Genomic DNA, 23759 nt, shown 5'->3' with positions numbered 1-23759 from the left:
AGTGTTTGAACAGTGCATTCCGTCAGGCTTTATGATAACATTCCTGTTATGCATAGCTACTGCTACAAATAACTCAAGTGTCCCAACTTTAATGCTCCAGGTTAACAGAAATCACATACTGTACCTCTACAGTCACACGCACCGCTTCACCCTAACAAATATATAGTATAAAGAGATTTACCACCTTCACACAGTCTCACACACACACACACACACACACACACACACACACACATGCACGATGGCAGAGCTGCCGTGACCCACTGGGAGCAACTTGGGGCTCGGTGTCAGTGTAATTAACATATGGACAGCAACAGAGACTGGTGGTGTGATTGTTGGCTGAGTCCACTGTTCAACCTCATAATCCTACAGCCGCACTTCCGGACGGTGTGTGCTCATTGGGTTTTCATTTTGTGTTCGTGTCCATAGCCCAACTGCCATATTTGTCGTATCATATTTTGTTCTTTTAGTTTCTTGATTAAAAGCTGCAAGAATCCCGGTTAATGTTTCCTGTGTGTCAACTAATTGCATGACCTACCAGTAGCAACTAAGTTGGGGTTCAGTGTCCTGCTCAAGGACTGACAGGTGGAGCCAGGAACAAACCAACAACCCTTGGATTGGTGGACACCTGCTCTACCTCCTGAGCCACAGTGGCCGTGACTTTACGCCACAGATAGCAATTTTAGACATATTGTAAAATCGACTCCAGGTTTAGTTTAAGCTGAAAACATCTCCAGTTAGATCATAGAGCGCATTAACTTATCTAAGGAAGTATTAACATCCTGTCTGCTGCACAGTGTCCTAAGGCCTGGGCATATCTGGTGGTCATGTTTACTTTGGGGAGGATTAAGGATGAGAATGTTTGCTCTCTCGCTGAGCTCGGCTAGAGTCCTTCAGCGTCTCCACTCACCCCAGCCGGCGTCTCGCGGTGCCAAGTCCCCCTGCGGCTAACAGCTCTGACTAACGCTGGACACCAAAACATGTCTGGGGTCTGGAGTACGCTGAATAGAGTCCTAATACCAGAGTAAAGATCTTGTAAAGAAATCGGACTCACAGGCAGACTTAATCTGGTTGTTGCTATATCGACATAGACCTGCGGACACAGTTGTAAAAACACACATTTTGATGACACATGCACATGGACTTAAAATTGGTAAGCAATGAAAACTAGATGTTCTGCCAAAGACTACAGAGAACCTGTACCATGGATCCTGCTGGAAGTTCAAATATGAGCCATTAGCAGTAATGATGCGTAATCATATCATGTTTTAGGTTAGAAGATTGTTGAACATTTGGAAATAGATCTTAACCACAGCAGTACATTTTCAGACTCTTCATTCACTGACTTAACAAATGTTTCCAGATGAGACAGAAATGTGGAATTTAGTCTAAGCTGCACTAACAAGATGAATATCGGTGTGTTTTATGTGTGTGTACATAAAACACACTGTGGCGGGTGGGTTTGTATTCATTTGTAACACAATTGTGTTGTCGTCTTTCTCTTTGAACCAGCAGCCTTCAAATACAAGTTAAAGTTAAAGATGAATTCTAGTTGTATTTATTGATAACAGTGTGTTTCTTGGATTTCAAACATACTATTAGTCACATCGCTCTCGTGTGGAACAGATTACAAAGAAAATACAGTATATGGATATTTAGTTGTTCCTTGGTATCTACATTTTGGGTGTTAGTTAAATTCAGAGCACAGTAGGTTCCTCAAGCTTTTAGACTCATTTAATTTAGAATTCAATTCATGTCAAATGACATTGGCATAAAACTGACTATATAGAAAAAAATGCTTCCAGTTGACATGAATCAACTTCAAGAGCAGTCAACAGCATAGGATTAAAGTTTGCTGTTTCTAGCTTCTCAAATGAGTGTTGTGACAGCAAAATGAGCATCTTTGAATGTGTCCAATAACATGGGATATTTTAAGAGGTTGTCTTGGTCTGTGGACGACCAGAATTTCCCTTGCAGTTGTATGCTTCCACCAGCTGGCTAAGTTTCACTTTACATTTTGAATGTCCCGATACAAGTATTTGCATTAGAGTACTCGCCTATACTGAGCACCGACACAGGTTTCCTTCTGTGCGAATTGCTGGACAGTAAATAAATCATCAATCCAATAGCCGCTCATCCACAGTGACCTTGACCTTTGAGTTTTGACCAAAATCAAATCACTTCATTTTTGTGTCCAACTCGTAGGAATGCTGTGCGGGGACACGTAAAGCTCTGAGAAATGCAGGTCGGCACATTTGCATTTCCACCAGACTCCTGCATTCACAACCACAAGAGAAAGTGCAGCCACATCGGCAGGTTGACTGGCAGAAAGCTGTACAGGCCAAACATAAAATCTCTTCATACATAAAGGTCAGGGTTGATACAAATACCTCAGTGTTCTCTGAATCTCAACCCAAATACCTTAAAACACCTGCTGCTCCCCTCACCACAACCTCAAATACTATTTAAGGCACGTGACAAAAACATCCTTTAAAGGAAAAGCTCAGATGTTCAAGTCTGACTTAACAATATGCTCCTGTGACCCTATGTACAGTAAGTAGACATAGAGCCTATGACACAGTTTTGCAGTCCAGTCATTGTTTAGTTTTGGGGAGGCAGCAGCCATCCATCAGCGAGCATCTGTTGCCCTAGTTTTGCAGCGCATCCCAAACCGCAAAAGGCAAATACTGCCCTTTTTTCCCCCCCCCTTTGACCTCCAGACTCGAAATGTCATTTCTTCTCACAAAGGCATAGAACATGTATGTGTCAAAGTGCCACTTCCTGGCCCAGAATACGGGGATGTGAAGCATCGCAACAGTCAGCCTTTCTTGTTCTACTTCGTTGATGTGGGCTCTAAAACATTTAATTGGAATCGTCCCAAGCTGCAGTTGCAAACAAATGTATTCATTCAAAGCATTACTAAGGGGACAGGATCAATTATACTGTACATAAAAACACAAGCAAAACCCAGATCTGAAAGATGTGGGACAAGATTTTTAGGTTGGACACAGATCTTGACATGTAATTCAATTCAATTTAATTAAATTAACTTTATTTACATAGAGCCAATTGACAACACAAAGTCATCTCAAGGCACTTTGCATAATAAAGTCCAGACTTGTATAGAGAGAACCCAACAAATCCCTCTCAAACAAGCCCTAGGCCACAGTGGAGAGGGACAACCTCCGGCAGAACCAGGCTCAGGGTGCGCGGACATCTGCCTGGACCGGTTGGGGTGAGTGGAAAGTGGAGAGAGAAGAGAAAAAGAGCAACAAAAAAAGTTCGGGCAGGTTGCTCAGACATTCAAAAATGTAAACGCAACACTGCTGCATGGACACATCAGCAAGCTCTCAGAGACGACCAGCATCGGACGCTTATGCAAAACATGTGAGAGAGACAATGAAGACAGTGAAGAGATGGGTGTGTGCAACTGAATAATCATTAGCAGTTAACCTTTCATGTTGGTCTGACGTCATTCATGTCAATACAAAGCATATTTCAGCCATGTTGGCAGATAAACTGAGAGATGTTTTAAACACAGGATACAACGTGTGGAACGGAGCTTCTACAACACACACACACACACACACACATTTCAAAACAGAGCCAAGCTAAGCTTTCCAAAGTGTCCCGACTTTGAACACTTGGTTGTGTCTTTGACTCTGATACAACAGTCCCATTGTGGAGCAGAGACCCAGACAGTCTGCGCTGTACTAAGGTTGACATTTTGCAGAGACAACAGCAGTGTTACGGTTACAGTGACAGTCTCTTTAACACAGACTTTCTCACACAATTACATAAAGGACTGTGTGAAAGACTATCACTTACACATCATTTGAGATCAAAACCCAGCAAGACAATAGCCTTCGTGTGATAATGCTGGAGTTCACAGCTCCCACGCCGTGCGGAAACGTTGTTTCGTGCTTATTCTCAGGCCTCACTGGGAACTGGAACCATAAAAGTTAAAGGTCTACGAAATCTACGTAGCTGTCAGTCATTCGAGGTCGCTCAAGGACCTGTAGTGATGTGTAGTGGATTCAGCTCGGCTGGTGCTGGGTGGTGCTGGGTGGTGCGGCTTTGCTGCTCTTTTGTACTGTGCAGCCCACAGTGTCAAAAACTAGTCTGGGCTGCACTAAATCAACCTGTCGTGGATCAAAGTGGGGGACTAATAAAAGATAAAGTCACTTACAGTAGCACCAAAGACATATAGAAAAACATAATGTCTGTGTTGTCTTTGTCTCTTGTCGTGGACGTTCGTTAAGACGGATGCACCTAAACAGTCTCCAACAACTCCAGCTTTTTTGTCATGGGACATTCAGAAACTGTTTAGCCACAATAAAAGGCTCGAAAATTGCTGCCTTTTAAATCACGTCCAAGAATTGTAGCATGTGGAATAGTGTTTCCAGAGACATCTGTCTCTGACTCAAATCTCGGGGAAGTAGTCAGCCAGTTCCACAGCTGGTCTGGCAAAGATCAGCCCTGAGTGCTGTTCAATAATGGGACTGTGTGTGTTGAGACCTGATGGATGAGGAGACGGGGAGACAGGATCTGGCTGAGATGCTGCTTCCTGCTTCATGAACGGCACGTGATCAATTGCTAAAGCTGAAGCAAGACACTAGGAATGTCTGCAAGCATTCAACAGCTGATCGTGTCTCTCTGGTCCACTTGCTTTAAAAATGCTGGCATTATGCCAATAATTCTGAATTCAGGGATTTAAATATTAAATGGATTCTTGTGACTGCTAGTCGATAACTCCTAGTTTGACTATAACTAAATACCTGCAAAACTAACAAAGTTACTTTGTGTTTAAGGGCAAATTCTCAGCGTTTCACGGCCAAGTTACTTAAGAACAACAACACATTACTTATTACATATTCAAAGTTAACAGTACTCAATTAAATGTAGAAAAGCATCGGTGAGCAGTCGTGTAGACGCCAGGTTTTCATAAAATGGATGGTTAATTAGCATTAAAAGCCAGTGCTGTTCCACCTGAGCCCAACGACTCTGTAACGTGGACATGTCCACCGTAGACAAGGTGAGACTCCAAATGTACTTGTTTAGTGTGTCCGACTTACTTGTAACAAGAAACGTCATCATGCGATACCAAAAATGCAGCAGCTTGTAGCATTTGTTTGACTGCACAGGTTTTGCCACAGACCAGGCTAAATATATCAGTCTAGATCCAACAGAACCCGGACTGTGTGTGGAAAACCTACAAAAACAAACCAGGCCACAATATTTTAACACATGTACTCTAGGAGTCTATGTGTTTAAAGCTAAACACAGCTAAAAGTGGACTATTTCAGCCTATTGTGAGCTGTGTCCAAGCTCTCTGTCCTTGTCCTTGTTCAGTCTCCTGTTTCTATCTTATGAGACCTTGGACCTGACACACTTTAGCAGCGAGTAGCTCTTTGAGCTACAGGCTCCACTCTCACATTGCCCTGCTGTTTTCTGTTTGTTTTTCCATTCAGGAATCGAAGAAGATGCTTTGTGTTGTGATCCGTAGCCTGGAATTCTCCTGAAACGAGTGCTAATCTTTTGCCAAGGTTTATCTCCACCACCTGCGTCATGGTGAGTGTACGCCCAGGGTTAATGTGTTTAACAGGTTTCCTGCTTCCTGTTTTAGAGCCGACATCCTGGAACCTGAGGAATCCCAGCCTCGGTCCTATGAGACGGACTGTCGACCCCCCGCTGAGCTGAATCACTCCACAACCGCTTTCCTCCCAGAGTTTCCACTGACGTCAGCTTACACACAGGATTCCCAGGCAGATTCTGGGGGAGTGAGGTTAACAATTACAACATCGGAGGTTAGATACTGTTTGTTTCCCTGGACTCCTGCAGCAGGCACAGATGTAAAGCTGCAGCTACACGACCTGGAAGTTGTTTCCAAGAGATAAATCAGACATTTCTGATGACATCACTTAAATATTTAAGTGCAGTTTGACACCGGGAAAAACTTTTACATCGGCATCATTACGTGTTATGTGTTTTAATGAGCCCATAATTCCCAACCTCCATGGAACCGTCTCACTGTTAGTCTCATTCTTGGAGACAGGGCCTCGTAATGCAATAATGATGTACATCATAAAAACTCTATTCATGTTCTTCCAAGTGCATAAACAGTGGAAGGAAGCAAATAGTGTTTGCTTTTATTTAAAAAATCCCCCAACTGGATCAGAACTATCAATCTGTGGTCAGGTACAGATAAGGGCCGAAGCACAGTGTGAGGCCAAAGTCTTTTTTTGGTTTTATTTTTTGACTGATGTGAACTTTTGGGAAATGTGATGACCTCAGCAGAAAACTGAAACTCAATCTTTCTGTTTTCTCAGCAGAGACATTGTTAGACCAAAAGCATTTAAGATTTCGAAATGAGATTTCGAGATGGTCAGATTTTCGCTGGGGTCATCTCCGTTAATTGTAAATTCACAGGCTACCTGGTCCTCTAAGTGTCTCTCTGCCAGAAATCTGTGGAACACTTCAATCCAGACACAAACGGAATCTAGGATGTGTGAATGATGGAGTCACACAAACATTATTGATGATCCAAACACAGAATTTGTCAAACCATTCAAATTATTTTGTCCCAAAACTTCAAAATGCCAAAAATACTCTACAAGTTCTTTTCCAAGGTAACTGGGCTTCAAATGACAGAACTGGAATGACACCAACACACTGACACATAACCTTTATATTCCCAAATACACTCAAACGTTCTTTTTCTGACACTGGTGCTCTGGGTAAAAAACAGCTGTCAGATGTATAAATATCGTCCATGTTTGTATTAAAAGCAGCTTGAAACATCCAACTATTACTTTACACTCACGCCAGAACTACTGGTTATGATTAGTTTAATCCGGTCAAAGTTTTCAAAGCCGGGAACACAGGCCACATTATCTCAGTATCAGATTAAAAAGTTGCATCCGCAGTTCACCAGTTTACAGTTTTGTACTGCAGTAGGCTCTAGTTGATGTTTCTATGGTGACAAATTGCTAATAAATTGATGCAACTTGTCAGCACAATTAAACTCGGAGTACAATGCCATTGAACACAACACTCCAAGACTTGTCAAAGTCATTACTTTGAGTAATGTATCACATGTGAATACAAGTCCCCTAGACACATCGGTGACAAACATTGCAACAAGCTTAAGATGCTGCTTGATCAAAGTATTTAATGTCATTCGGCGGAGGTAAAGAAGCCTTTCATCTTCACTCACCACGGGCCTTTTATAGGAGTAGAGGCTGGAGCTCACATCCTGCAGCTGCTTGAATTATTTCAATATAATCCAAGGAATCAGTCAGCTCATGTGCCACTGACAGTGAGGTGCAGTTTAATGGCTGATATCTAAAAACTATAAAAACTGTGGACTGAATCAGTCAGTTTGACTTCAAGATGCCTTTTGGACAAAAGGTGAAACATCTTCAAGAACTTTAAGCGAGTCCAGTCACCAGCCAAAACCACTTGGATCTTCACAAACAAACTGTAATGGAGACATCTGTGCTTCAAGAGGCCAAAGAACAAGACCAGTGGTTCCTTCATAGTTAAGTTGACTTTGGTTTTCTGAGTGTGTTATTCAAACCACCACACGACTGAATCCTTTAACCCTTTAACCTTTTTTTTTAAAAAATATTGCAAAATAACATAAACCTTTCATATTTGCCCACCAGAATATCTGTGTAGCTGTTTGCTTTCTTAAAATAGTTGAGCAAGCACACGCCCCTCAAACACACACACACACACACACACACACCTGAACATCAGCTGAAATGTTGAAATGTCAGAGTTTCTGCTCTGGCGAAGACAAGATGATTGTGTTCTTTTCACAGACACAGTCACCGCAGGAATGCGCCGCCGAGAGGCAGAGGTCAAGGAAGTGTTTTAAATAACACTGTGAGCAGCCACAGAAAAGCCAAACAAATAGTTTGTGTCGTGTAGGTGCTCACATATATAGGGTAAACACACACACACACACACACACACTCCAGTCCCTCACAGCACTGCACTCAAAGTAAACCATCATGTGTGTTATTTAGCTTCTCCCCTCTAAATGAGTTTGACTCTGATCACAGCCGCTGCACAAATCTGCTTCCTCCCATCTGAGCAGAGCTGGGCCAGCGCCGCCATCTACGGGCCACAATCAGCAAACACAACGCTGCTCCAGCTGCCATTGTCCTCCTGGCTACGGTTTCACTTGGACCCTGGCCGCACCAGCTCCTACAGTCCAGTTTTTTGGCATGTGAGAAGCCTGCTGCCGCCTCTTGGTCGTAGCGACACTGCTGCAGTGTGATGGCCTTTCATGGCATGCAGACACAAGAGGGAGCTGTTAGTCTAGGAATTTCTCCTTGACCTGGACTGACCTGTGAAGTAGCTCCCTAAATCCTAATCTGTGTAATTATCATCTAACGTGTGTCATCTGGAAACACTGTCAGCTGCTTTTCAGTGTATTAAATGAGAATGATCATTTGTGATGATGTTAGTTTGCTTTGGGCTGTGACCGGGCCAGCGACGCATCTTCTTCCAAGACCCCATGTTGTTGCATGTCTGCTTTAAGGAGCAGGCTGGTTTTTGAATCCACGGTAAAGCACAGCACAGGTCTGTGAGCAATTAATCATGGCTCTGAGATCGGTTATTCAGTTGGTCATCAATTCATTTCACCGTGGTTTATAATTTTCCCTGTCCTTGAGAGAGCACTTCAGTCTTCTAAAAGTGGGGAGCCTTTGTCAGGTACTAATAAATCAGCAGGAGGAAAATGGATGTGACTTGCAAAATACAGTGTAGAGGTCCAGTGATGGTAGCTCTCAGCCATTCCTGTCGTAAAATGAAAGTTATGCCAAGGCGACTGCAGAACGAGCCCCTCAAACTCTTCAAATGACTATTTTGCAGGGGGAACATTTGGAAGCAAACTTGCATGTTTCCTCTATCACATACATCTTTCTTGCGAGATCCTAAACAAAGTCCTCGGGGGGTTCACGGGTGGTCCCAGCTCTGACCAGATAAAACGTGATGGATCACACTGTCTCTCGGAGAACTGTGGCACCTCGCGATTGCTGACCACGTCCCGTTTCGCTTGGTAAAAAATACACGTTGATCGTGTAATTTTGAAGATGAGGGGAAGGAACGAGTGGCAGTGCATGTAGGATTTCATGTTTCATTCAGGGTCTTTCGTCTCTTCCCATTTCCCTGCTCTTCCCTCTGCTGCCCCTCCAGCCTCCCACCCCTCCTTTTTCCTGAGGGGCCTGCAGTCAACTTTGACCTGCACAAAGAGCTCGTTACATGCCTGTGTAATCCCCATGTCTGTGTTTGCTGGTATGTTTTCATTCACCTTTCTTCTTCTTTTTTTGATGTGTGTGTGTGTGTGTGTGTGTGTGTGTGTGTGTGTGTAATCCTCGGGTCCGTCCCTCAGGAGACATCTTGTCGTGGCCCATCAGATCAACCTGATTGATCACACGGCCTTAAGCTTTAGCTCAGTTACCAACAAGCTCTTCCTAAAGCCACAGGGCAGCTTCCTCCATCCAGATCAATACGAACCCCACCACTGGGGGGGGGGAGGGCTTACAGAAGCATGACACAGTTTGAAAACTCACTCAACGTGTGGTGTGCCAATGGCTGCAGCCTCTTTGAATGAAGACAGATGATCTGGAGAAGGCTGACGGTGAGTCACTGACATCCACAGACATGTCTGTCTCTTCCTCTCAACCCGGGTGCTCACCTCAGCGTGGAATGCAAAGTTCTTGGGTCCCCGTGGCTAACTACCCAGGATGTGAATCAACTCGCCCTCGCTGCATGCACACAAAGTGCGAGTGTGCACGCACTGGGTGAGCAGATATAGAAAATTGTTGGGGTGAGAGTCATGGTTTGAATAAGGACAGTGTTTATAGTGAAGCAGAAATATGTGGTGGAACAGTTCAAATAGGCCTGTTTGTGCAGGCAGTGCAAATAGAGGTGCATGCACACGGTGCACATTAGAGGATGTGGGTCTGAATTTGAGATGGTGTCGACGGTCACGAGTAAAGTCACATCCTGATGATATGATCACATCATGTTATTGTTCCACAAATACTATCATCTATATTAAGTAGTTATGAAAACTAGTGTTAATTACAAGACTCTATTCGTTCTTATTGATACCAAGACCTATTTGAAGGATGTGATCCAGGTCTATTGAGTTGCAAAAATCAGCAGTGCATGCAAATGAACTATGTAACTATAAAGGATCTTGTCGTACGTTTAAACGTCTCAGCTCTGCAGCTTTTCCACACTGTACTTTGAGGCACAATCTGAATCCCTCAGACCGTCTCCACTTTCACTGGCTGTTGTGTGGCTGTCAGTGGCTTCATGTGAACTTCACCCAAAACCCAAAGACTGTCTCTGCGTTGACGGGAGTGGGTGGTCCATTTTGACAGCATTCTCATGGTGCCCATAGGATTTCATGGCCTGACAGACAGAAACTGAAAACCTCTAGTTAGTTTACATCAAGATCTGTGTGTTCTTTGTTTACAACATACCAAAGTGTGTGTGTGTGTGTGTGTGTGTGTGTCTCGCACACTGTGCCTATGAGCTGTGGGGGCGACATGCATTTTGCTTTCGAAGGGCGGGGCCTGGAGCATTAGCACCTCTCGGCACACTTACACTCAGTGAATGGGGAAGGAATGCAGGGTGGTGTTGCCTTTGGAGCTTCCCCTGACTGACACGGGCCTGCAGACCTGCGCTTTGCAGAAACACACGGGGGCTTTTATTATGACAGATATGCAGATTGGATCGGGACACAAATGGCCACGGTGTGGGTGAGATGAACCTTTCATAAACTCCAGGCAAGCCCCCTAGGTCAAAGGTCAAGCTACTGATTTGGCCTTCATGGCACCGCCCCCTCCTTGTATCCACCCGTGGAGTCCACCCCATTCACCAGCACAGGGGTAAAAGCACAAGCTGCACGAGACGTGACCCCACCCCAGTGTGTTCTCCTCCATAAATGCCTGCTTCATCTTCTTTCCTTCCATCCCCCCTCTCTCCCTGTAGCTGGTGGAATCCCATCCCATCCACCTAAGTGTCACTGAAGAATGTTCCATCATTTAAAGGGGGGGAATGCTCCGCTAATATATAACCAATTACACTGGTCACATTTCCTGTGTCTCCTTTGAGTTCTCTGCAGGCTCAAAGTGCCAATCAGGCCTGGAATGCCAGAACATGGCTCTTATTTGCCAGGGGTCAGCGCACCACTAACCTCACATTCTAAAGGACCATTGTTCCCATGGCCAGAAAACTTGGAGAAGCACACACACACACACACACACACACACACACAAACCCTGGCCCATAGAGGCCCCACATCAAGGGCCCGCTCTGTTTAAACAGCATCCGCCTGCACAGCCACCCGCCATGAAAAGGATTAAACAAGGTGTGTGTGCGTGTGTGTGTGTGTGTGTGTGTGTGTGTGGTTATACGTAATATTGCAGAAAAAGTTGTGTGGAAATGTCATTTTGTTTACAGTAAAGACAGGTGAGATTTTAAGACAAAAAGTTACCACCTTCCAGTAAGTGTGTGTGTGTGTGTGTGTGTGTGTGTGTGTGTGTGTGGAGGACACAGCAGAGATTGAGTGAGTCGCGTTGATTGCAGACACTCATACAGTCCTTGCACAAAGCGTGGTGACAGAGCAAGGTTCCTTCGTAATGCACGGTGCCTTTCAGAGTCTGGTATATTTCCAAGAACTGAAAACAAACAAAATGAGACTCGGTGTGAATGAGCGCTTGTCACCGCAGTGTGCGTGTGTGTGTGTGTGTTTCTCTCACGCTCACCTACACCACACACGTATCTGCTTAGCCATGACTCTTTGTATGCAGCTAAATCTGAGACCAGGGGTTTTAAGTTTGCTACATGGACCAAAGTGTGTGGACGGACATTAATATGATGCTGTGACAGCCTCCACACCTTTTGCGAACATTTTCCACGAGTTGTTTGGACCCTGGCTGCAGGGATTTGCTTCCATGCAGCCCGACGCGAAGCCACCGATATTGGACGGTAAGACCTGGCTTCCACTTCCTCCCACAGGTGTTGGAAGGGGTTGAGGGCTTTGTGCAGACCAGACAGGCTCTTCTGCAGAGATTTTTCAACTTTCTTTTAAAATGTTGAGAAGGAAACTGTTGCCTCAAAACTGGAGGTGCATTATTATTATTATTATTATCTTAGATACAATCGGATGCTGTGGCATTTACATTTCCCTGGAACCAAAAGTACATTTTTACTGTAGGTTCCTGGTGCTTTCTTTTCCAGGAGCTTTCCTGGGGTAAGAGTCTCCTCTTCGTGAGTGATATGCATTGCTACATTAACCCTTTTTATGGCATTGCACATAATTCACCAGTGATCTGTTGCTCCTGAACTCTCAGGCTTCTCCATTCTTATTTTCATGACACGTGCAGCAGCTTTCAGCAAATCTTTACAGTTATTTCCCAAATGCTGCACTGATATTTCCTGGGAATAAAAAAAAAGAACAGCCCAGAAAATAAATTTAGACCCTGGTTCCTCTGGTTATAAAACAGAGTGAGGAACTTTTGTTCCTTAAAAGGTTTTGTGCCCTGCAGTGGAAACAGGCCTTAAGTGGCATCCAAACACGTGAAAAACAGCTTGAGAGCAAAAGTACACGAAAATGTGCAGCCAGTAGCGTCTAGATCCACTTTTCCGGAAAGCACATAACACACTGAGAAGGTGAAGCGCAAAGTAGCCTTCAAGGATTTATTTAACGCTTCAAAGTTCAAGATTTACCACACGTTTCTGTTTTTTAACCAAACAACATCAGTGATTCTGTAGATGCAGAAATCAGCTTGGCTGTTATGTCACATGTGCTTTCTGGATGATTGGATTCCTCGCCTCCTTTTTTAAAAACGTGTCGCAGTAGGAGCATGCAAATGCATGCACACACACACACGCACACGCAGTTTCACACAGGTATGCAGTCATGTTAAGAGAAACCTGACCTACCTGACTGATCGAAACTACTCCTACGCTGCTCTGTTAACCCCTCAGTGTTCGGCGTGGGAAACAATGCTTTGGCATTACCTGCTAATTCCTAAGGTGGATGCACTGATGTCTGGACGGACAAGGGATGGAGGAAGCGGTAAATGTTGACGTGGCTTCCGAACGGAGAAGGAGCACAGAAAGATGGAGGCTCCACATTAGGAGGAAAAGGTGAGTTGTGGGGGGAAAAAAAAAAAGGAGAGAGGAAAAGGTTGTCAATATGCTTTTTCTCATTTGTTCCCTCTCCTTTCCTTCCCTCGCTTGCCTACAAGAGATATCTGAGGCCAAAGGGCAGACAGCCTTTTCAGAGAAACATGATTGCAGCCTTGTTGCGAAAGGCCTTTCATTTAGAAATATGTGACTTTCTTTTAGAGGAGAAAGCTGAAGCATTCCCTCTCCCATCACCGCTTTTCTGCACAACACAAAACCACGGCAGAGAGAGACCTTGTGCCTCTGAAAAAGGCCTTTCAAGACACCCGTGTTTTCAAGGTCCTGCCTTGAAAGGCAGTGGCTTTATAGGCACGAAAATCACCATCCGGATAAAACTGGAGTTGCAATTTCAAGTTTTTCTTTTCACCGGGGACTGTAATGTAATAAAAGTCTCCTTTTCATTCTGCATTCATCCAGGATATGTGCTTGTTGAAGTTACGGAAAGGTTTTGCATGTTTCATGGGCTCCAAAAAACCTTTTCCTCCCAGAGTGCTGTGTCATGCTGTGGCCTTAACCACAGTCTACGCAGGCTGCTCTGTTATTTTGGCCTTAAGTCCTTGGAGGTTATGTAGCTTAGGTCAATACGTCTGCGTGTGTGACCGGTGCACCGCAGGGTGATGTCACATGGCTTGTGATAGTCCTCTTTTAAGTCGGCTACTCGGGAGTCAGACGTTTAGCTAGCCTTCGATCCCCGGCCCGCTGCTGCCGGCTCACAGGTTGCTAGGTAACCCCACGGGGAAACATTTGATGCCTTGATCCTTATCAGCGATAGGGTGCAACGCAGCAAAGGAGAAGTGCCGGCGCTTACATCACGTGAAAGTGACTTTCACGTGATCGTCTCCATTCATGTGGAGGCTGGAAAAAGTTTCCTGAGCATTGTTTTAGGGTCTGTGGATTCAAGAATGTTGAAAAACTGGTTAGTGTAAAATGCTACTCTGCACTTAAACACACATTTTCCTCCCAGTCGGCACCGTGCGTGGGTTTGTCCACACAGTGCATGACCTGAGTGCTGTGTGATGTAGGCCACGCTGATAAGAGGAAGACGAGAAGACGGGGAGGGGAGGAACATGACTGCGCAGCTCTTATCACCTGTGTGTGCTTTGATATAGTTTCACTGGTGGCAGATCAAAGCTGCCGGTGGACTTCATCCAGGAGCCGACACTTCTGCCTCGTCACAGACTTGGAACGACGCGCGACGGTTGGGCAACGATGGCCGTGTGAGGCACACACACAGGGCGAACTGCAGAGGGAGTGTGTGCTGTGCTCCCTTTGGAAAGATGCCTTCTGCCTTAGTTCCTGAAGCCTTTAGGTGTCTGATTTCCATATTAGGGATTTCCCTCATTTCTAGCTCTGCTTCAAAACCAGGTTCCCTCTGCTGTCAGCTGCTGATTGTTGTTTGGGACTGGGGTTTGAAATTAAAACTACTCTATTTTCATTTGGCATCCATGAGAGCAGCATTGCGGCTTCGGTGGGAAGCCCCTCAAACGAAACGTTTTCCAGGACGTCTGGTTTAGCATTCCACCTTTTTTAGTACACTGCTTCCCACACCTGGTGTCAGTAACACAGTTTAAGTTCTGAGCGAATAGAAAGAGATTCAGGTTGGTGAGAATGACTGTTTCCAGTCCGTCGCAAAGTGCATCGTGACTGTGTGCTTTGTCAGCGGGCTGTGCATAGCAGACTCTTAGCAACACTGTGAGTGAATCCTGGAAACGCAGGATTTTATTCTCCTAAATGTCCAACTTCAGACCTTAGATTTCATGACTGTGGGTCTGACGAACGACGGCAAAGAATGCATTTTCTAAAATTCCCAATAGGAGATTTCGATCGGCTCTGCTGAACAACAATGTGACTGAAATGTGCTGCACAGCTCTGATGAGCAGAGCCACAGCCCGGCGTCAGCTGCACTGCCATTTGTTGGAACATTTGTTTCAGAAGAAAAAACAACTCCAATCGAGATTTTTTTTTTTTTTTTGTTTGAGCAAAGTAAGAATTTACAAAAGTGAAGCTGCTCACAGTGTCTTTAGAGTTTCGACATGCAAACGCTGATCAGGCCATGTGCTGACTTCTACTTGTCTCTATAAAAACGCTGCTTATTTTAGCGTTGGAAGGAGGTGCAGAAAGAAGTTTCTGGATCAGGGTTCTCTGCAAAACCCGCCTGGTGCGATGTCGGCCTGTGCCGGGCACCTGCACAGCTCCAGGGAGGCCAGCTTTTTAAAAACCGGTGAGCCGTGAGCCGGGCCCGTGCTGGACCCTCGCGTTGGCAATGCTAACACGAAAATCATGAATCCTTAATCCGTCAAAATCCCCAGCATATTAGGCAAATGGGTAAAATAGACACTTCTCAGATCTGCTCCTGCTTGAAACCATTTTTAAGCAGCTAGTTCTCACTTATGTTTTTATGTTTGTTACTTAAATTGAATCCTATTTATATGAATCCCAAATGAGTCTTGGTGGATTTCACAGTCTGACACCCTCTGCGCTTAGACCCTCACATCAGTTACTGAAAATAAAAAAACCTGGACAGACGCTGCATCGCTGCAGGAGTCTCCTCACTGATGTCTGTCAGTAAGATAAATGCTCGTCCTCTACAGCATCTCTCCCTGCTACCGCGGCCGTAGGCTGCTCGGCGCTGGTCGTAAAAAGCGATCCCTCGCTCGTGGGACCACATCGCCGCCAACACAGGACGCCATAATCTCTGACTGATCACCATGAGACATCATGGTGACTCACAACATGTGTCTCTGTTTTTGTTCCTCAAGATGAAGAACAAAAAAAAAAAACAAAAAAAAAACACAAAAGGTCTAGTGACTATTTTATTGAAAACACCAGCTGTCAAAGTGGACGGCCTGCATTTATGAACACGTGTGGGTGTGTGTGTGTGTGTGGCCAGGACACTGTCATCATTCTGACCGCAGTAATTAAATAGTAGCTGGTGGTCAGAGAGGAGGCAGGACTGGAGGCAGGTCACGGTAAGTAGCACATGACTCATGTGCTGGGATCTCGCCACGTGGACCCGACAGATGATGGCGGATTTGTCCTGCGTTCATGTGTCCATAGAAGAAAAAAAGTGATCAAAGTGGACGCTGGCCTTGCAACGTCAGCCAGAGGTTCATCTTCAGAGGGATGTTAAGGGATAACGTTCTGTAACCTCTTTGAAGATTTATTTATTTGTTAATCATTAGTATATTCTACTAAAGAAAACTGGACTAATTATCAATGAATGTAGGAAACAAGTGAATAATAAATGATAATGAACAGGTATCTAAATAAAAAGAAGTTGGATTAACAGAAGGATTTATTTTACCAACAGGCGATTTACAGCGTGTGTGGACGGCGGGGAGATTGTCCAATCCGCTTTGGACACATACAGTAAGTGGCCGGACTCCAACGATGTTATCTGTGCAATCATGAGATGTGAGAATAAGAGGGTGTTACAAAATAATGCTGCTTAAAGCCACGTCCAATAAGAAAATATCAGAGAAGGATTCACAGTAAAAATATCAAAAGGGTCTAGAAAACAGATTGATGTGTTATTAAACTACTTTATTTTTTTATTCTTTAAAAGGTGAATCCAGAAAACCTCTCAACTGATGTTTCCCCCTCTGGGTCCCAAATAGAAATCCCTCATTTCGCCCTGTATAAAGTCTGCGTCCTTCTGCTCGGATTCACATTTTTATTTATGGTCCTCATCACATTCATTGTTTTGCATATAATAAAAAAAAATAAATTTCTCCTGTGCCTGGTTGGTAAAAGCTTCTTTGTATTACTGGTACATTTGCAGCGGATGCAGTTTGCAGGTCACCGATGAGACCGTCACATTTGTTCTGAGTTTGTGAGGCAGCCTTGTCAGTCTGGTCCTTTATATTCGTTCCTCTTTTGAGGTTGGGTTTTATGTATTTATTATTATTCAAATGGAACTCACTAAATAATACTTGAAAACAAGTTGGTCCTACTGTATATAACTTTCTCTAGTTCCCTTGAAATTGGGAACAAGCTGCTTTATTGGAAATATTGTATTCATTAACCTTTAGAACATATTAAGAAAGGTTTGCAGTACATTTTTTGCAGTACATCTTCCAGCCAGCGGTGGCAGCACAGATCCCACAGCTCGCCGGTTCTGTCAACGAGGAAGAAAGCAGCCGCCATCTTTGGGTTGATGTTTGTTGTACTTCAGCGGAAATCGCTTGCACCGACCCTGTCGCTTTCTCCTCCGTTACGAGAAGCCGTGCTATGGCGGTGGTGAAAATGTGTTTGTCTGGCTTTGTTTAGCTCCGGTTCCTCCTTCTCACGGTACGTATCGCTGTGACCAGAGGAGAGTCGACCATCTCGGCTCCTTCTAAATGATCGGTTCCTGTGTGTGCGGTATTTGCACACAGTGGGATCGTTATTTACACAGAACTTTAATCCACATCACGGACGGTTTACAGAGAGAGAGAAAAGAGAAATAAAGTGAATCACTAGGATGTGGTGAAGTGTGTGTTTACAGTAGGAGGCAAAGTGTGTAAGTAACCCTGTAGCTCTCTCACACACACACACACACACACACACACACACACAGTAAACGAGAGTTTAAAGTACAATCAGTTGTTTTTACCTGCACTCGCACAGGTTCACCCACCGAATTTAAAGAGACCACCTATTGTGCAGTGGTTGAAGCTGGTGATGTTTGTGATGGATAATGTCTACATGTCTGCCCCCCCTCTCGCCCCTCCCCCCTCCTCCCCCCTCCATCTCTCCCTCTGTTTTCTCCTGCACTGTGTGTGGCTTAAATTACAAAGCTTTCACTCAGAAGTGACTCATATCCTGAGAATGCATTTCTTTTTTTCCTTTCTTTCAGCTGTCTTATTGCCTCTCGATCACACTCTCCCTCCGTCTCTTAAGATCTCGGTGTATTCTTTTCTTCGTGGCTCCCAAGGCCATATCTGCATGAGTCCCCAGTGCTCTTTGTGTTTCACTCTGAGAGCTGAAGGAATAAAACACCTTTTTTTTTTTCCTATGGAGGATTTGAATATCACACCTCACTCTACTGTATGTTGCAGCAGCTCCACACAAATCCGCCGGAGTGCGTCCACCGAAGCACCGCGACCCTCAGATCCAAGTCCAGAAGGGGACAGTGTTGAGAGACGGGAGGTGGGGGGGGGGGGGGGGGGGAGAAAAGGGCGCACAATTAGTCATCGATTTCAAAGACAGCGTATAATAAAACATTTCCCCCTTAGGTAAACCTGCTGAATGCAAACACGAATTAGCCGCCCACGCTCCCTCAGTGAATAAGGCTCAAAGAATGCGCGGCAGCCCACTCAGCGACTCTCTCCCCATCTCACTGGCTCTGTCTCTCCTCTCCACGCCGACACATCTTATAATGGGTTTCACCTCCACCACTCAACACGCAGGCTTCAGCCGCAGCAGCAGCAGCAGCAGCAGCAGCAGCAGCAACAACAACAACAACAAAATATTCATTTGAAAGTAAAATTAAAACATTGTTAAAAAAAAAAAGGTCCACGCCTGAGAAGTGACAGCAGTTTTCAAGATGTTTGTCTTTTTTTCTTCCAGCAAAAAAAAAAAAAAAAAGGGATTCATCGCCAAATAGCAGCACAATGACGAGGGCGTGACAACCTGATGAAAAGGACTGTCGGTTCTCAATGCGATGAAAAGCATCGTGTTTAATGAAGATATGAAGATGTACTTGGGGGAAGGGGAGCAATCCAAAAAAGAAAAAAGAAAAAAAAAATCAACAGATAAAGAAATAATGGCTCGACAGCAAAGGCCACTAATGCTGCGCCGCCATAGAAACGTACAATGACAGTACAAGTCGTGCAGGGGGCGACGCACATTAGTAAACTACTGTTCAATGAATGAAAGGAATGAGGCCGAGTTTATTTAGGCGGTGAAAGGACCCGCTGAAACAAATGCGAATGACTAACACGCGGAATTACCTGGCAGGAGATGAGGAGCAGGACCTGTTGCATTCAGCTTTAAAAAACAAATTCTATCCGCGGACAAAAGAAAAGAAAAAGCACGTAGGGTTTGTGCAGCTTCTTTTTTACTCGGAAACTCACCTGAACCTGTCCTTGCTGTTACCGGAGCAACAAGCGAATTTTCAAGGGCTCTTGTGCAGCGCTGGCGGCCCACATTTCATCTCTTTATCAAATACACATTTCTCCCTCTCTCTCTCTCTCTAATGCACAATCACAGTCACTCATAAAGTCATTGTAGTCTTTGCACAAGCTGACAATAAGCAAATAGTGACTGTTCTTGGGGGGTGGAGGTAGCGGAGAGACAGAACAAAAGAGAAAGACATTCAAAGGCAGAATTTCCCAAAACCACATGGGCGTTTTACAGTGTGTCAAAAACATCAAAACTCTGACAGAGGTTAAATAAATGAGGGCTTTTGTGCTGTGTGTTATTTGGTGTGTATGCGTGGGCACCAGAAGACAAAAACCCCCAAAAATCTGCAAAGCAAAAGTTGGAGGAAGAGACAGGAGAGCTGCCGCGCTGCCCGCGGTGTGGACGGACGTTGACCCCGGGGACATGTGAGTCACATCACAGAGGCTGAAATGTTTCTCACACCTTTGGTCATTCTCTTGTGCTCTCTCTCTGTTTCTGTATCAAACACACACACACACACACACACACACACACAGGGCTGTAGCTGATCGACAGAGAGAGGGAAACCACAGTGAGTCAGGGACCAACCACAACTAGCAGTCAATCCTTTCACTGAGGGGAAACACGATGACATCAGATGTGACCTTAAAATATGCTGATAGGCTCTGCACACACACACACACACACACACACACACACACGAGTGTGTTATTATTGCACATGCAAATGCACAGAGTTGCAAGTGAGAAAACCCCACTTTAATTTACTGCATGTCATCCTCCACCTTTTCGCATAAATGAAATCGCGAGAGATTCGCGAGGCCGACTGGAAATGCTCCATCTCTAGAAACTGCCAACTCTTTGTTTGACTACACATTTTTTTTTTTTTTTTTTGGCGTGAGAACGTTCCCCCTTCCCCTCCGGAGTGAAATCGGTCATTCTGAAGGCCTTGGACGTCCTCACTTTCCTTTTCTCTCTAAGCCGCAGCACTTGTGTTTTCAAGTAAGCTAATCAGCGTCTCCTGCATTAGTCACCCCTTCACCTTCCGCATCCCTCCTCACTCCTCGCCGCCGTCGGCCTCCTGTTTGGCTGTGTAAGTGTCCTTTTGACTGTCATCTTGTCTGGGGCCTCAACACACTGCTCCCTCCTCCGCATTCTCCGTCTTAATGTGTATGAGTCAGGGTCTTAAGCACAGGTTTTACAGTGCTAAGTGTTGAGCATGGCTTTTTATGTGCGTTTGCGTGCTTGTGTTTTGCATGCACTTGTGTGTGTGTGTGTGTGTGTGTGTGACTGCCAACAGGTACCATTATGTCTCCCAGTGCTTCATTAGAATTAAATGTCAGAGTGATTACCTGCGCCTGTGACTCACCTCTCAGCCAGGTGCTTTTTCTCTGCTCCCACATGCAAGCTGCACACCAGAAATCCTCAGTATGCAGCTAATCACACGCACACACACACTTGTGACACACTGCAAAAGAATGGGACATACCCTATGGCCAAACTTCGCACCCACAGATATACCTGACATACCACAAATGAATTGGAGATATCATCGCGCCACAGCAAACAGCAACGAGCGCCCAACGGCTCTGCTTCCTCAAGTCCAGACTCATTCCGCTGTCTCGCACCGTTTTAACTCTTTCCGTTCAGTCCATTCAGAAAAACTCCCACAGTTCCTTTGTCTGCAGGCCTGTCCTCTGTGTGAAAGTAACAAACATGTCTGTTTTCTGAAACATGAAACATCTGCAACATTAGCATTTGCTCATAACCATGGTGACCGCGGCGTGATAGACTGAGACAAGTCTGCAGCACATTGCAAAAAATCAGCTTCATAACACAACACTCCCCCTCACAACTTGTACAGGAGAAGAGCCGTCAGTCAGTCATTTGGCTTAAACTGTTTTCACAAGTGGATTCGAATGGATGTTGGATCATGTTCCCAACGTGATACGACCTCGATCAGATTTTTTTGTTGACAACACGTCCTCTTTACCAGCATTTTTAAAGCTCAAAGTGTTTTCTGCTGCAGGTTTTGCTTTGTTTGGCCCCTGTTCATTACTGTCTTAGGAACAAATTCCAGTTGTGCAGTTTTTCCACGTTGCAGATGAGGAACAGTCACCAGCACAGGAACTGGATCTTCTCCTTGTGTTTACCGTCTTGTTCCCACCACAGATCCACTGAACCAACAAGCAGACAAGATGCTTCTCGTGATGCTTAGAATAATCAGTGATACCATACATAGAGATGCAAAAGCCTTTTCCGACAGAAGGTCAGTGGCCTTTGTCTTGTCCCTTCACAGGTTGTCACAGTCGGGCTCTCGACTGACACCAGGGTGCACCTTGATGGCTGGGGAGGGCCACACCTGGTGGTGGCCAACATAGGATGTTCCACAGCCTGGAAACCTGTTGTTAAACCAGTTTGTGAAGCATTTTCCAGCAAACCAAAATGCTATTATTCCCTATTAACTCATAATCACCGGATCGCTGTGCTTCCTTTGTTGTTCTTGCCCCACAGTCCATTGAACTAATGAGCAGAAAAGACTATTCTTGCGTGACTTCTAATGCATTTTGGTTTGTTTGGAAAGGAAACAGAAGAAGTTCACAAACACCTCCACTGATTTGGAACCACAGGTTTGGGGCATTGACCACAAAAAGGAAAAGGGAGGCTGTGCAGAGGTGGTTTGAAGTAAGTGTCCTTCAACCAAAACAACAGAACTTGCAATTGCATTTGCGTGTTTTCAGATGTGACACCTCCATCTGCAGGATGGCACCGTTTGGCAGTGCCTGTCAGAAACCACTGAATGACTGTTACCAAAGTGATTCATTTGACACTTTTACTGCCATCGCTACGGTTAAGGTTTGCTTTGACGAAGACTTGGTCAGGGTTTGGAAAAGTTCACGGTCAAAATTTAAAGAAAACAGCAACTGTAGGTAGAAAAAGGGGGAAGATTACAACTACAGCAACCAACTCAGCATCTTCCCCGTAAATGTTTTGGATGATGTAACATTGTTCTGACTAGATTCATAGTTCGCACGGTATTGAAAGGTCCTCATCGGGTTAGAGGGACATTTCTCTGAGAGCGTTCACTGTTTATTTAAACCTTCTTTGCAGGGCCAACTCGTCCCAATACTAAAGTTTTGCCCCACACACACACGGCAGATCACTGAGATGTTGTGAAACCAAAGTACATGGTAATGCACAGGAAGAGTACCTAATATTCAGGACGTGCAGTCATGCGAGCGACACAAAGCAACCAAACAAAGCAATGCTGCGCTGATCTTTCTGACGTGTGCAGACACGCAGAGCAGCGATAGGCAGGAACATCTCTAAAACACAATGATCCTGATGTCGATCTTGATAAAATGTTAAAGGATTCACACGTTTAAAGTCCCGCAGCTTCCTGTGGAGCTCGTCAGACTGTCCCGACTTCACCAATGTACAGCATTTGGTCGTCTCATACACTGTCTGACATTTCATCACTGGGTGTGACAGTGGGCAGGTGGACGTGTAAAGTTATTTTATTATGTCACTACTTTAATGGAAGAAATGCAGAGGTGGCCATAAATTAGTTCAGTGTTCTGGTTCCATGTGCTTAAGGGCTGTTATTTTGAAAGATTATAGGGTAGTAGCATGAAGTCCTCTTCTTCACTGTCCTTCTGCCTTTACCGGAGGAAACGAAGGCCTGAGTCCTCCCTAAGTGTGGCCCGGTAACGCTCACCACCACTGTGGAGCAAGGAGAACCATGAAGGGACAGGATGAGTGAGCTCCCGGCCAAGTCTCACCTATGGGAAGAAAAAGTCCTAGTCTCCAGTCTGTGATAGCAGAAGCATAAAAAGTACAAACATTTGAAAAATCCAATTTGAACCGGAAGTATCGTGCTTTGCCGTTGTGTTTGCAGGCTCAGCTGACTCTCTCCCAATGTTCAGAAACTGCTGAAAACAGAGCTGTTCCGCATCTTCCTGTGCACTTAAATCTATTAAAAAATAAATAAATAATAATAAAAAATCCTTTCTGCTCTTTCTCGCACTTGCATCTCATGAAATGTGAACACTTTTCTGACAGGACTTTGCTTTGATGTTTTTTTCCTTGACTTAGATTCTTGCTGCCTTGTTCCTCACTTGTAAGTCGCTTTGGATAAAAGCGTCTGACAAATGACTAAATGTAAATGTTTGCTGTGCCATGACAGGTGCGTTTCCTTTCATCAGCATCTCATCCGAACCTAAACCTTGACAAGTCACCCAGTGTGGCCATTACCCAGCTCGGCCCAAATACACTAAACGACCCCCCCCCCCGCCCCGACTCCAATGGAGAGGATTATTCCGAGTAGTGAGGGGGTGGAGGGCTAGGTGGCTGAGGTATGTGAAATCAACTCGGAGGACCTTTGGCTAAGTGCTAGAGGAAGAACTGTAGAAGTCCTGGTAATTGACGATATACAGC

The 23759-nt window shown here is 44.9% G+C and overlaps 1 long non-coding RNA gene across 1 annotated transcript; it reads left to right on the top strand.

Moving 5' to 3' along the window:
- The first annotated feature begins 12821 nt into the window (after window positions 1-12821).
- On the top strand, window positions 12822-16907 carry LOC137133590 (uncharacterized). Its single transcript, XR_010915257.1, has 3 exons — window positions 12822-13179; window positions 16529-16587; window positions 16784-16907. It is a non-coding gene; the product is annotated as an uncharacterized lncRNA (long non-coding RNA).
- Window positions 16908-23759: the final 6852 nt, after the last annotated feature.

This window comes from Channa argus, chromosome 9, assembly GCF_033026475.1.
Source record: "Channa argus isolate prfri chromosome 9, Channa argus male v1.0, whole genome shotgun sequence".
Lineage (NCBI taxonomy): Eukaryota > Metazoa > Chordata > Actinopteri > Anabantiformes > Channidae > Channa > Channa argus.
Note: the sequence above shows the minus strand (reverse complement) of the source record. Positions and strands in the feature narration are given on the sequence as shown.